The following is a 15430-nucleotide window of genomic DNA, read 5'->3' as shown; positions in this document are numbered from 1 at the left end:
TTTTTGTCCAGAATTTTTCCAGACACGTCACCTGCAAGATCACCTGATCTCAATCCATGTGACTTTTGGCTGTAGGATTACACAAAAGATCGTGTTTATCAGGGAAACGCTCGGTCTCTACCTGATATGAAGGCCGATACGAACGAGTAGTTCAGGTTCTACAAGAACTTCTGCCAACAACTGTTGATCGCGTCGTTTTACCGATGCAGCATCTCTCCGAAGTCTCTAGTAGTCATATTGAACGAAGCGGCGGTTGATAATAAAATCGACATTATGCCTTTCCAGTTTGTCTGACCTTTTCTGCCCACGTCCCGCCACTAATCCATTATGTATGGAAATACACTCCTGGAAATTGAAATAAGAACACCGTGAATTCATTGTCCCAGGAAGGGGAAACTTTATTGACACATTCCTGGGGTCAGATACATCACATGATCACACTGACAGAACCACAGGTACATAGACACAGGCAACAGAGCATGCACAATGTCGGCACTAGTACAGTGTATATCCACCTTTCGCAGCAATGCAGACTGCTATTCTCCCATGGAGACGATCGTAGAGATGCTGGATGTAGTCCTGTGGAACGGCTTGCCATGCCATTTCCACCTGGCGCCTCAGTTGGACCAGCGTTCGTGCTGGACGTGCAGACCGCGTGAGACGACGCTTCATCCAGTCCCAAACATGCTCAATGGGGGACAGATCCGGAGATCTTGCTGGCCAGGGTAGTTGACTTACACCTTCTAGAGCACGCTGGGTGGTACGGGATACATGCGGACGTGCATTGTCCTGTTGGAACAGCAAGTTCCCTTGCCGGTCTAGGAATGGTAGAACGATGGGTTCGATGACGGTTTGGATGTACCGTGCACTATTCAGTGTCCCCTCGACGATCACCAGTGGTGTACGGCCAGTGTAGGAGATCGCTCCCCACACCATGATGCCGGGTGTTGGCCCTGTGTGCCTCGGTCGTATGCAGTCCTGATTGTGGCGCTCACCTGCACGGCGCCAAACACGCATACGACCATCATTGGCACCAAGGCAGAAGCGACTCTCATCGCTGAAGACGACACGTCTCCATTCGTCCCTCCATTCACGCCTGTCGCGACACCACTGGAGGCGGGCTGCACGATGTTGGGGCGTGAGCGGAAGACGGCCTAACGGTGTGCGGGACTGTAGCCCAGCTTCATGGAGACGGTTGCAAATGGTCCTCGCCGATACCCCAGGAGCAACAGTGTCGCTAATTTGCTGGGAAGTGGCGGTGCGGTCCCCTACGGCACTGCGTAGGATCCTACGGTCTTGGCGTGCATCCGTGCGTCGCTGCGGTCCGGTCCCAGGTCGACGGGCACGTGCACCTTCCGCCGACCACTGGCGACAACATCGATGTACTGTGGAGTCCTCACGCCCCACGTGTTGAGCAATTCGGCGGTACGTCCAGCCGGCCTCCCGCATGCCCACTATACGCCCTCGCTCAAAGTCCGTCAACTGCACATACGGTTCACGTCCACGCTGTCGCGGCATGCTACCAGTGTTAAAGACTGCGATGGAGCTCCGTATGCCACGGCAAACTGGCTGACACTGACGGCGGCGGTGCACAAATGCTGCGCAGCTAGCGCCATTCGACGGCCAACACCGCGGTTCCTGGTGTGTCCGCTGTGCCGTGCGTGTGATCATTGCTTGTACAGCCCTCTCGCAGTGTCCGGAGCAAGTATGGTGGGTCTGACACACCGGTGTCAATGTGTTCTTTTTTCCATTTCCAGGAGTGTATTTCAATACGTCTGTCTTGTATCTACAGCGCTTGGTGGTCAAAATTGGGACTAATTTTTTCTTTCTGTGTGAATCGGTTCCATATGAACGCATTACAATAACTACCAAGTATTGCCGCCTTACGGTGACTACAGCCCACACCGGATCTGTGTAATTAGCTGCACTTCAATCACAACCAACCGGTACATACTTCATGAGCCATGGCAGGCTCGCGTTGATGCCGTTTGTTCTTTGGCATTTTGTCACAATCGAGGGGCGTCTTATTTCTCCCTCAGTTACTACCATAACGAGTTGCTGACTTGCCTCTATCAGTGGCAGCAGCAGCGCTTATCAATACTAGTACTGTTGTACCATCTTTGGTGTGACCACTTTATTTCTGTGTGGTGGTGTGTGTGGCGGGGGGTCGGCTGGGACAGGGCAGCGAGGAAGTCTCCGCGGCGTGAAGGTCAGGCCGGGACCATTGGCAGCGTACATGCACAGTCGGATTGTGAGGTGCTAGCTGCGAGAGCTACAATGTTCGTTGCCCACCGAACCTGGACACGGAAGTTGAGTGATCAGTCAACCTGTTCTGAAACCTCAACTGCTGTGACATCTCTGCGTTCATTGCCAGTTGTTGCTTCCTTGGCCGTTCTGGCTAGCAGCAATGTATGGTGTGTTGGAGTCGGCAAAATTTTACAGCCCTCTTCCTTTATGGTCTTTAACTATTAAATTGGTTGTTACTTATCAGTGAAGTGCACCAACCTTGTGGCCATTAACGCCCCATTTACCTGCCCTGGTCGTTAGCATAGATTTCCGGCAGTGTGTTTTTCCTCGCCGTGTTGATGCTCGGGGTCAGGCATTTTCTCTGCCTCGTGATGACTGGGTGTTGTGTGATGTCCTTAGATTAGTTAGGTTTAAGTAGTTCTAAGTTCTAGGGGACTGATGACCATAGATGTTAAGTCCCATAGTGCTCAGAGCCATTTGAATCATTTGTTGATGCTGTCCGGCACGGTGTGTAGTTCGACAGCCTGTTAGGTGTTTATTCATATAATTTTCTTAGAGTGGTTATTGTGCCTTGGCTGGTTTTAGACGCCAATTTTGAAGACGTAGTGCTGCTGATATCTTCGTCCTCGGCTGATACTTTCCGTTATGCCGTTGGTCGGACGGAAGGGAATTGATCTGGTTGTTGGTTGGTCCTTCGTCCGTCCCTGGGTCGGGTTGTCATTCGATTATTTAACCTTACTCTTGGCTGCCTGTCTCACCTCACCTTACATTAGAGCTACCTCCTCGGGCCGACCCTTGGAAGACTTCTGAGCACCACTGTTCAGATGGTTTTAGATTGTGATTTTCATTTTAGCCTGAAGTACTGTGCGAGGCCTTCAGCTGTCTATTAATTTAGTTTGTTTTAATTTTAAAATAAGTCCTTCAGACGACTTAAATTAATATTTGAAGATTGATTTTTTAAAAAAGTAAATTTGAAAGTTTGTTCTATCTGAAATTCTTGTTATCCAGGCCTTAAGCAATAAATTGTTCAATGTTCAGTGTGTGGCCTTTATTTAATATTAAAATAAGGCCTTCAGCCGACTTAAATTAATATTTGAAGATTGATTTTTTTAAAAAGTAAATTTGAAAGTTTGTTCTATCTGAAATTCTTGTTATCCAGGCCTTAAGCAATAAATTGTTCAATGTCCAGTGTGTGGCCTTTAGTCGAGATTTTACGTGAAATATTTTTAAGATAAGGTCTTCAGTCGCCATTAATTAAAATTTGAGGATTCATTTGTTTAAAACGATTTTTTTTTTTAAATTTGCTCTATCTGAAATTCTTGTTATCCAGCCCCTAAGCCCTAAGTTGTTCAATGTCTAGTGTGGCCTTCAGCCGAGTATTTAAGTGAAATATTTTTTTTTAAGTAAGGCCATCAGCCGCGTGTATTCTTTAAAGCAATTTTTGTTATAATTTGTGTTCAGGCCTTCAGCTGTTCTTGTTTTTGGTGCGGTTCTGGGCCTTCAGCCCAGGAGATATCTCAAGTTTTCTTAACTAGGCCTTCAGCCATATTGTTTTATTTTGATCCTTTTAAGGCAATATGTAATTAAGTGGTTCTTAGGAAAGTAAAGATTTGTGTGTTTTGTGCAACTGACAGTAACTGATTATGGGCCCCTCCACAACCATAACCTGATCCGCTCTATCCTGTGAAACCAGATTTCACTACCCTCTCCATACCGTAGAGTGCATGTCGGTACAGAGCATCTGCTTCTAATAAGCCTCTCTCCCACCCGATGGAAGTTCATCTAAGAGTTTAAAAATATCCATGTAGGTATCTTACAGCTCGTTTTAAACATTCACTGCCATTTACTGTCCTATCATACACAGCTTATACCTAGTACAGACAGAGCATCATTACTAGTATGTCTACTGCCTAAACATGTCTTGAAATCAAACATCAGTTTCTCATTGACGCATTCACTACAGCGTAAATATATAAACGAGTATAAGAAGTGTGAAGAGAAGAGAGCTTCATCGCAAACAAGAAGAATTCTCGAGAAGTAATGGAAGAAGATACGGCGTTGTCCATGCCAACCTAAGTACACAGTGAAGAAGAGCGCACGTTTTAATGTCGCGCAATGTAATTAAAATGTTTAAGAAGAAATAATTTTGATTTGGTGGAGAGCAACAACATTTGAATTGTTATAAGGAATTAAACAAAAGGAAATACTGTAGTTGACCGTAGCAGTGAGGTCAACAGTAAGATGTATTCGCATGTAGCAGTAAAAATTTTTGGCACGTGAGCTACGCCGACGATACGGAAGAATTCGAGGTGCCGATTTCGTGGCTACGAGTGCAGTAGCGGCTTCCGGCAGCGTCTCAGCGGCGGCCAATAAGACGTGACAGCGCAGCTTCGATTCTCCGTGCAGCGGCCGATCAGCCGGCTGCACCACGCCTACACAGTGGATCGTTGCCACATCGCTTCACCCACACACAGCGCATCGGCTGCGCGGTGCTCATACCTGTACGACTAATTAGATGAGATGTACACAGCGCCGAATCGACACTATTATTTAGTAGTTTTTCATATGAAACGTTGTAGAAACACAGTTCACGTACTTCATGTGTGTTCTTGGCTGTATACCGGGTGGTCCATTGATGGTGACCGGACTAAATATCTCACGAAATAAGCGTCAAACGAAAAAACTACAAAGAACGAAACTCGTCTAGCTTGAAGGGGGAAACCAGATGGTGCTATGGTTGGTCCGCTAGATGGCGCTGCCATAGGTCAATCGGATATCAACTGGTTTTTTTAAAATAGGAATCCCCATTTTTTATTACGTATTCGTGTAGTACGTAAAGAAATATGGGTGTTTAAGTTGGTCCACTTTATTCGTTTTGTGACAGATGGCGCTGTAATAGTAACAAACGTATAAGTACGTGGTATCACGTAACATTCCGCCAGTATTTGCTTCGTGATACAGGGTGTTTCAAAAATGACCGGTATATTTGAAACGGCAATAAAAACTAAACGAGCAGCGATAGAAATACACCGTTTGTTGCAATATGCTTGGGACAACAGTACATTTTCAGGCGGACGGATGCGCCATTCTGTACGTCGTCTTTCTGCTGTAAGCGTGTGCTATTCACAACGTGCAAGTGTGCTGTAGACAACATGGTTTATTCCCTAGAACAGAGGATTTTTCTGGTGTTGGAATTCCACCGACTAGAACACAGTGTTGTTGCAACAAGACGAAGTTTTCAACAGAGGTTTAATGTAACCAAAGGACCGAAAAGCGATACAATAAAGGATCTGTTTGAAAAATTTCAACGGACTGGGAACGTGACTGATGAACGTGCTGGAAAGGTAGGGCGACCGCGTACGGCAACCACAGAGGGCAACGCGCAGCTAGTGCAGCAGGTGATCCAACAGCGGCCTCGGGTTTCCGTTCGCCGCGTTGCAGCTGCGGTCCAAATGACGCCAACGTCCAAGTATCGTCTCATGCTCGAGAGTTTACACCTCTATCCATACAAAATTCAAACGCGGCAACCCCTCAGCGCCGCTACCATTGCTGCACGAGAGACATTCGCTAACGATATAGTGCACGGGATTGATGACGGCGATATGCATGTGGGCAGCATTTGGTTTACTGACGAAGCTTATTTTTACCTGGATGGCTTCATCAATAAACAGAACTGGCGCATATGGGGAACCGAAAAGCCCCATGTTGCAGTCCCATCGTCCCTGCATCCTCAAAAAGTACTGGTCTGGGCCGCCATTTCTTCCAAAGGAATCATTGGCCCATTTTTCAGATCCGAAACGATTACTGCATCACGCTATCTGGACATTCTTCGTGAATTTGTGGCGGTACAAACTGGCTTAGACGACACTGCGAACACCTCGTGGTTTATGCAAGATGGTGTCCGGCCACATCGCACGGCCGACGTCTCTAATTTCCTGAATGAATATTTCGATGATCGTGTGATTGCTTTGGGCTATCCGAAACATACAGGAGGCGGCGTGAATTGGCCTCCCTATTCGCCAGACATGAACCCCTGTGACTTCTTTCTGTGGGGACACTTGAAAGATCAGGTGTACCGCCAGAATCCAGAAACAATTGAACAGCTGAAGCAGTACATCTCATCTGCATGTGAAGCCATTCCGCCAGACACGTTGTCAAAGGTTTCGGGTAATTTCATTCAGAGACTACGCCATATTATTGCTACGCATGGTGGATATGTGGAAAATATCGTACTATAGAGTTTCCCAGACCGCAGCGCCATCTGTTGTTGAAAATTGTAACTACTGTAATTTCGAAAGTTTGTCTGCCCGAAAATGTACTGTTGTCCCAAGCATATTGCAACAAACGGTGTATTTCTATCGCTGCTCGTTTAGTTTTTATTGCCGTTTCAAATATACCGGTCATTTTTGAAACACCCTGTACATTACCAGTGTTGAAATGGACCGTTTACCAATTGCGGAAAAGGTCGATATCGTGTTGATGTATGGCTGTTGTGATCAAAATGCCCAACGGGGGTGTGCTATGCATGCTGCTCGGTATCCTGGACGACATCATCTAAGTGTCCGGACCGTTCGCCGGATAGTTGCGATATTTAAGGAAGCAGGAAGTGTTCAGCCACATGTGTAACGTCAACCACGACCTGCAACAAATGATGATGCCCAAGCAGGTGTTTTAGCTACCTGTCGCGGCTAGTCCGCACATCAGTAGCAGACAAATTGCGCGAGAATCGGGAATCTCGAAAACCTCGGTATTGAGAATGCTACATCAATATCGATTGCTTCCGTTCCATATTTCTATGCACCAGGAATTGCATGGCGACGACTTTGAACGTCGTGTACAGTTCTGCCACTGGGCACAAGAGAAATTACGGGACGATGACCGACTTTTTGCACGCGTTCTATTTAGCGACGAAGCGTCATTCACCAACAGCGGTAACGAAAACCGGCATAATATGCACTATTGGGCAACGGAAAATCCACGATGGCTGCGACAAGTGGAACGTCAGCGACCTTGGCGGGTTAATGCATGGTGCGGCATTATGGGAGGAAAGATAATTGGCCCCCATTTTATCGATGGCAATCTAAACGGTGCGATGTATGCTGATTTCCTACGTAATGTTCTACCTATGTTACTACAAGATGTTTCACTGCATGACAGAATGGCGATGTACTTTCAAAATGATGGATATCCGGCACATAGCTCGCATGCGGTTGAAGCGGTATTGAATAGCATATTTCATGACAGGTGGATTGGTCGTCGAAGCTTTCTGTGCGGAAAGTTGAAGTACACTTGCTATCGTGATCCACCGATAACGCCTGACAACATGCGTCAGCGCACTCCGAACATTACGGAAAGCGAACTACTTGCTGTTGAGAGGAATGTCGTTACACGTATTGCCAAATGCATTGAGATTGACGGACATAATTTTGAGAATTTATTGCATTAATGTGGTATTTACAGGTAATTACGCTGTAACAGCATGCGTTCTCAGAAATGATAAGTTCACAAAGGTACATGTATCACTTTCGGAACAACCGAAATAAATTATTCAAATGTACCTAAGTACTGTATTTTAATTTAAAAAACCTACCTGTTACCAACTGTTCGTCTAAAATTGTGAGCCATATGTTTGTGACTATTACAGCGCCATCTATCACAAAGGGAAAAAATGGTCCAAGCAAAACGTTCATATTTCTTTACGTACTACACGAATATGTAATAAAAAAAGGGGGTTCCTATTTGAAAAAACGCAGTTGATATCCGTTTGATCTGTGGCAGCGCCATCTAGCGGGCCAACCTTAGCGCCATCTGGTATCCCCCTTCAAGCTAGACAAGTTTCGTTCTTTGTAGTTTTTTCGTTTGACGCTTATTTCGTGAGATATTTGGGCCTGTCACGATCAATGGACCACCCTGTACATTGTTATAATTACTTTGTGCCACTTAGCACACGCAAGGTGTAGGAACTAATGGCCCTTACGAAAGAGCAACAGAAAAGTTAAGGAAATTAGATGATCTGTCAAATAGTGTTAAAATCCATCAAACCCAATAGTAAGGCACCAAACAAGTTATGTGATAGTATAAAAGCGAAATAAGAAGAGTTGTCAAATAACATTACAGATTTAAAAATACAATGGAAGGAGTTAGCTACAAAAGCTGACTCTTCAAATGATGAAATTTGCAATATAGGTATGACGTCAGTGAAGCTGTCCGCCTGCCTAATTGAATGGTAACGTGCTTGCCTCCCATGCAGCGGGCCCGGGTTCGATTCCCGGCGGGGTTGGAGGTATTCTCCGCCCGTGGACTTTGTGTTGTGTTGTCCTCATCATCACTTCATCCTCATCACAGATACGCAAGTCGCCCAGTGTGCCGTCGACAGCAGTAAGACACGCACTCTGCGGCCGAACTTCCCTAGATGAGACCTACCGGCCAGCAAGGCCAAACGATCATTTCATTTTTTTATCTAGGAAGTTAAAGTCCGAATTAAATAAAAGGTGTAACCCAGTAAGAAACGAAATGAATGAACGGCTTAAAGAAGTAATGAAGTTAAATAATCAAATCTAAATTTCGTGAGGTCGGGTTGAGATCAGAAGAAAGTAAAGACTTTGGTGAAGTAATTTGTGACCCAAAAAATGTGAATAGTTTGGAGGACTATCTACAAGCCGGCCGCGGTGGTCGAGCGGTTCTAGGCGCTTCAGTCCGGAACCGCGCGACTGCTCCGGTCGCAGGTTCGAATCCTGCCTCGGGCGTGGATGTGCGTGATGTCCTTAGGTTAGTTAGGTTTATTAGTTCTAAATTCTAGGGGACTGATGACCTCAGGTGTTAAATCCCATAATGCTCAGAGCCATTTGAACCATAACAGAATTTCTATATCACAGCGAGTACGATTATCGTAAACCAACGTATGAAAAATATTTAGGCTGTAGTAAAAAGACAATAAGGAATCGATTTTAGATTTCGCTACAAGTTCAGGAAGTAAACTAACTGGTATTGATATTCATGTGTGTACTAGGTTTAAGCTGTGTGTTAACAGTAGTTTAAATGACAATGATTTTGTAAATATGCTTTATGATATAGACGTGTAACTTTTAAGTTTTTACATGAACTACTATCGGGTGAGAGAAAGAGGCTTATTGGAAACAGATGCTGTGTAAAAACGCGTGCCGGCCGCGGTGGTCTCGCGATTCTAGGCGCTTCAGTCCGGAACCGCGCGACTGCTACGGTCGCAGGTTCGAATCCTGCCTCGGGCATGGATGTGTGTGATGTCCTTAGGTTAGTTAGGTTTAAGTAGTTCTAAGTTCTAGGGGACTGATGACCGCAGCTGTTAAGTCCCATAGTGCTCAGAGCCATTTGAACCATTTTTGAAAATCACCCATTCTACGTCTTTGAGATGAGAAGTATATACTTATGAAAAGTGAACTATTTAATGGAAGACCAGCAATCAGATTAATTTAAATCTATTCTCCTAACCCCCGTGGTGGTAATGTTAACTTCTATTGAGTGCACGTACATGTGGTGTTACTCATATAATCTGCGTCAGAAAGGTAAAGACCTTTGTTTACCTTTTGGTTTCGTTATTGAGATTTAAATGTTTTCGTTGTTGTAAGTACTTATCCGAGGCGAAGCTAGTCTTGTTTTATTATTTATGGATTCTTAAATTGAATTATTATTATTATTATTATTATTATTATTTATTTTATGGCCTTCATTGGACCACTGTAGTCAAAAATACAAAGTTCTAAACAAGTTGTTACACATGGATACAATTTGGTTCGACAATAATTATATTTAGGTAATATAATTATTAGAGGCTATTCTTATATGAAAGGTGTTTTGCTCTTCTGTCTGCCCAATATTTCTTCATTCTTTCAGATACTTTCTTTCTTTCTTCATCTGAGACAACTCTTCCTGTACTCCTTTTATTGATTTTCATTTGTAGTCTGGTTTGCGGGTCTTGCAGTATTCTGGTTTTCTCTGTCTTGTTTTTTAGGTCATCTACTGTAATTTGAAGTTCTTTTATATCTTCCATAATTTCTGTGATCCATTTAATGTTACTCTTGCTATTCCACAATTTTTGTATTATTTTTTTACTAATTCTGTTTTCTGGAGTTCTCATCAGATGTCCAAAGAATGAGATACGTTTCTTCCTGATTGTGCTCATGACTGGTTCTATTTCTTATATACTGTTTCATTTGATGCTATTCTCCAATGTCCATTTATTTTATACTGTTTATTTATACATGTCCTAATTATTCTTCTTTCTATTTTTAGTATACTGTCAATTTCTGCTGTATTAGTTGTTTTGAAGATAGTTTCAGCTGCATACGTTATTTCTGGTTGTGTAACTGTTTTATAGTGTTTTAATTTTGCATCTATAGATAGGCTTTTTTTGTTGTATGTAGTTTTGGTAATGTAATTTGCATTGTTCAGTTTTTTATTCTATTTTGCCATGATGGCTTCTCATTTAGATTGTATGTTATTATTTCGCCTAAATATTTAAATTTATCAACAATTTTGATTTCCTGTTCTCCTATTGTAATTTTGTTTGCAAGTGGTGGATCAGTTAGCATAATCTCCGTTTTTTCAAATGATAATCTAAGGCCTACTTTCTCTGCTATTTCTTGTAGTGATTTCACTTGTTGCCTGGCTTCTTGAACGGTGTTGGCTAGGAGAGCGAGATCATCAGCGAATCCCAAGCAGTTTAAGCTAATATCATCTTTTGCACTTCCAATTCTTATCCTCTTTGGATTGTCCTTGTACCATTCTCTCATTATGTATTCCAGTGGACAGTTGAAAAGTAATGGTGATAGGCAGTCACCTTGTCTTAAGCCTGTTTTTATGAGGAATGGTTCCGAAATTTCTCCTCTAAACTTCACTTTTGATTTGGTGTTCGTTAGAGTGAGTTGTAGTATTTTAATTAGTTTTGGATGGAGTCCTAGATTTCTTAAAATTTTTAATACTGAAGGTCTGTCGAGACAGTCATATGCCTTCTTAAAATCTACAAATGTTATTGCCAGAGGTTTGTTCCGTTTCTTGTAGTATGCCATAATCAGTTTTAAACTAATTATCTGCTCTGCACAGCTTCTCCATGGTCTGAAACCTCCCTGATATTCCCCTAACTCCTGTTCTAATTGCTCCTTGATTCTTTCATATAGGATCTTGGATAGAATTTTATATGTGCAATCTAGGAGAGAGATTCCTCTGTAATTGTCTGGGTTGCTCTTATCTCCCTTTTTGTGTAGTGAGTGGATGATAGCTGTGGTCCAATGTTCGGGAAATTGTTCTGTTACCCAAATTTTTGTTAGAGCCATGTGTAAGGAGGTCTTGACTGTGTCACTTGTATATTTCCACATTTCAACAAAAACCTGATCTTCTCCACATGCCTTATAATTTTTTTGTTCTTTAAGAATTTCTTCTACTTCTTGGAAAGTTGGAGGGTCTAGTTTGTTAGGTTTGGTTTTTATTGCGGTATTTATATTGATTTGTAAGGGTTCTTTGGGTTCCTCGCAATTCAGAAGTTTGTAAAATGCTTTTGCCATGATTTCTGCATTTTCCTTGTTACTGTGTGTCATTCTTCCATCTTCATCTTTCAGTATTAGTGTAGGGGCCTCATATTGTTGTAGTTGTTTCCCAAAGATTTTGTAGTAGTTCCTGGAGTTGGTTATATGATAATTACCTTCTATAGACTTTATAATATCTTTATGAAATCCTCTCTTGATTCTTCTAATATTTTGAGTGAATTTTTTTCTTTCATTTTTTAGGTTGATGGCATTTTCTTCAGTTTTATGTGTTTGAAACTTTAACCATGCTTGGTGTCTATCTTCATGGAATTTGTCACATTCTGATGTCCACCATGCATGTTTCCTTCGTGGGTTCAAGGGAGCTAGATTCTCTGCTTCTTTTTTAAGATTAGGCACTAGTTGTTCTAGATCATCTGTTAATTTGATGGTTTGTGTTATTTGTTGGTACTTATTATTTTTAATTAGCTGATGTGGGTCAAACCTCCTTTTTATTTTATTAGTTTTTCCGGTCCTCTTCTTTAACGGTGTGAATTTGATTTTAATTTTAACCATATAATGGTCTGAGCCTGTGTCTACCCCTCTCAGTACTTTAACATTGTGGATCTCCTTATGAAAATTTTTGTCCATACAGACATGGTCTAGCTGCCACTCGCCCTTCCTCCAGTCTGGATGTTTCCATGTTTTAAGTTTACTTGGTTTCCTCTTAATGTATGTTGATTTAGATATAAGGTTGTGTTCTCTGCAGAGTTCTACAAGTATTTGACCGTTTTTGTTTGTAAATTTATGTAGACTCCATTTTCAATTATATCTTTAAATTTCCTTTCTTTTCCCAACTGAGCATTGAAATCTCCCAATAAGATTTTTACATTCTTTTTATTTACTCTGTTCACAGTTTGTTCTAGAAGGTCCCAAAATTTATCTACCTCTTCCTTTGTTTTTGTTAGACAATTTTTTTCATTTGTTGGGGCATGAGCATTTATTATTGTATAGGTTTTATTCATTGTTTTAAACCTTAGAGTCGCAATTCTTGGTGATACTGCTTGGAAATCCGTTACTGAATCTATTATTTTTATGTTTACTAAAAACCCTGTTCCAAACTGGGGACATCGTTTCATTGCCCTCGGTCCTGGTTTCCCATTATAAATTCTGTATCCTCGTGATTCGAATGGGTCCTCTGTGGTGCTTCTCATTTCTTGGATCCCTGTTATTAAAATTTTTTGTTTATTTAGTTCATCTGTGAGCTCCTTGAGTTTTCCGGTCTGAGGTAGTGAGTTTATGTTGTGTGTTGCTATATAATTTATTTGCTCATGTTTAATCTTCTTTTTGTGTTTTAGTGTGCATTTGGATGGTTGCAAACGCTCCGATTCGTTTCTATCTTCTAGTTGACTACCCACCGAATCCGATGTAGCCTTTTCCTGCCTTTTTGAGCAGGACGGTGGAATTTTTTTCCTAAAAGACCTTTCCATTTTTGACTATCGAAGGTTGTCAACCTTAGTTGGAGCAAGCTCCGATTTACAACTCCAGTTGTTAACCGCAGAGGGTGTGTTTGGTCCGCGAGAGCTATTTTATTTCACTCAAATCCGCCAGTAAACCGGTGAAGACTTCCCTATCCGCCAGCTGGGACGCGCCACGTAGGAGTATCACCTCTCCTCCTACTATGACAGCATAGTAGGTTCGTGGTCTTAAATCTGTAAGGTTTCGCATATCTTAAATTGAATAATATGCGAAACTTTACAGATTTACTTCGCCTAACGAATGTTGTTAGGTGTGCAATTGTTATCGTCTACTGCTGTAGAATTTTTAGTGTTAAAGGTAATCGCTAGTTCAGCAACGAAGTATAAACTTAAAGTTGAACAGATGTTTTGTAGGCGTTAAGGCGTCGATACGTATTTAATCTAGTATTCACTTGATTAGAGCTGAACATTAAACGTATATTAAAAGTGGTGAAGGTTTATTTTAGTGATGTGTAAGGCTCCTTTTACGTGGGCTTGCAGCATTGCCAGGAAGAGAAACGGCAAGACATTTACCTTTAATGGAATGGGGTTAGCCGATAATAAGATACTGACACTAGTTTTATTTAGGTAACAGTGGGAAAAATGACGTTATATAATCTTCTTTTATGTCAAGTGTGTAAATCCCCAGGAGAATTTACACCTTTTGCTAATTCGGTGGGGTGATGATATCCGTCGGCTGCTCGAGTTAATGCTTCATTACTTCACATTTTATTTTTCCGTGAAGCAATTTTTTCCTCTTAAACCATCCTACATACATCTGTTACTGTCCTATCCTGAAGCGTGAGAGTAACAAGAATAGTATTTTATTTGAGTATAAAGGACATACGTTTGTGAATAATGATTATAAGCTTCATCTGAATAATGTAAAAGGGTTTCGTATGTTTCGCAAGTGGTATTTTCTACTTTTCCTTTCCTCTTATGAATAATGGTTCAATATCGTAATTTTATTTTATGGTGATGTTCTTGAGGACAATATTATAGAAATGGAAGAGAATGTAGATGAAGATGAAATAGGAGATATGATACTACGTGAAGAGTTTGACAGAGCACTGAAAGACCTAAGTCGAAACAAGGCCCCGGGAGTAGACAACATTCCATTAGATCTACTGACAGCCTTGGGAGAGCCAGGCCTAACAAAACTCTACCATTTGGTGAGCAAGATGTATGAGACAGGCGAAATACCATCAGACTTCAAGAAGAACATAACAATTCCAACCCCAAAGAAAGCGGGTGTTCACAGATGTTAAAATTACCGAACTATCTGTTTAATAAACCACTGCTGCAAAATACTAACACGAATTCTTTACAGACGAATGAAAAAACCGGTCGAAGACGACCTCGGGGAAGATAGGTTTGGATTCCGTAGAAATGTTGGAACACGTCAGGCAATACTGACCCTACGAATTATCTTAGAAAATAGATTAAGGATAGGCAAACGTACGTTTCTAGCATTTGTAGACTTAGAGAAAAGTTTTGACAGTGTTGACTGGAATTTGTACAGAAACCAGATGGCAGTTATAAGAGTCGAGGAGCATGAAAGGGAAGCAGTGGTTGGGAAGGGAGTGAGACAGGGTTGTAGTCTCTCCCCGATGTTATTCAGCCTGTATATTGAGCAAGCAGTAAAGGAAAAAAAGAAAAATTCGGAGTAGGAATTAAAATCCATGGAGAAGAAATAAAAACTTTGAGGTTCGTCGATGACATTGTAATTCTGTCAGAGGTAGCAAAGGACTTGGAAGAGCAGCTGAATGGAATGGACAGGGTCTTGAAACGAGGATATAATATGAACATCAACAAAAGCAAAACGAGAATAATGGAATGCAGTCGAATTAAATCGGGCGATGCTGCGGGAATTAGATTAGGAAATGAGACGCTTAAATTAGTAAATGAGTTTTTCTATTTGGGGAGCAAAATAACTGATGATGGTCGAAGTAGAGAGAATATAAAATGTAGACTGGCAATGGCAAGGAAATCATTTCTGAAGAAGAGAAATTTGTTAACATCGAGTATAGATTAAGTGTCAGGATATCGTTTCTGAAAGTATTTGTGTGGAGTGTAGCCATGTATGGAAGTGAAACGTGGACGATAAATAGTTTAGACAAGAAGAAAATAGAAACTTTTGAAATGTGATGCTACAGAGGAATGCTGAAGATT

The sequence above is a fragment of the Schistocerca serialis genome, chromosome 3, assembly GCF_023864345.2.
Source record: "Schistocerca serialis cubense isolate TAMUIC-IGC-003099 chromosome 3, iqSchSeri2.2, whole genome shotgun sequence".
In the NCBI taxonomy this organism is placed as follows: Eukaryota; Metazoa; Arthropoda; class Insecta; order Orthoptera; family Acrididae; genus Schistocerca; species Schistocerca serialis.
The sequence above is the reverse complement of the archived record's forward strand: the minus strand, read 5'-3'. Positions refer to the sequence as shown.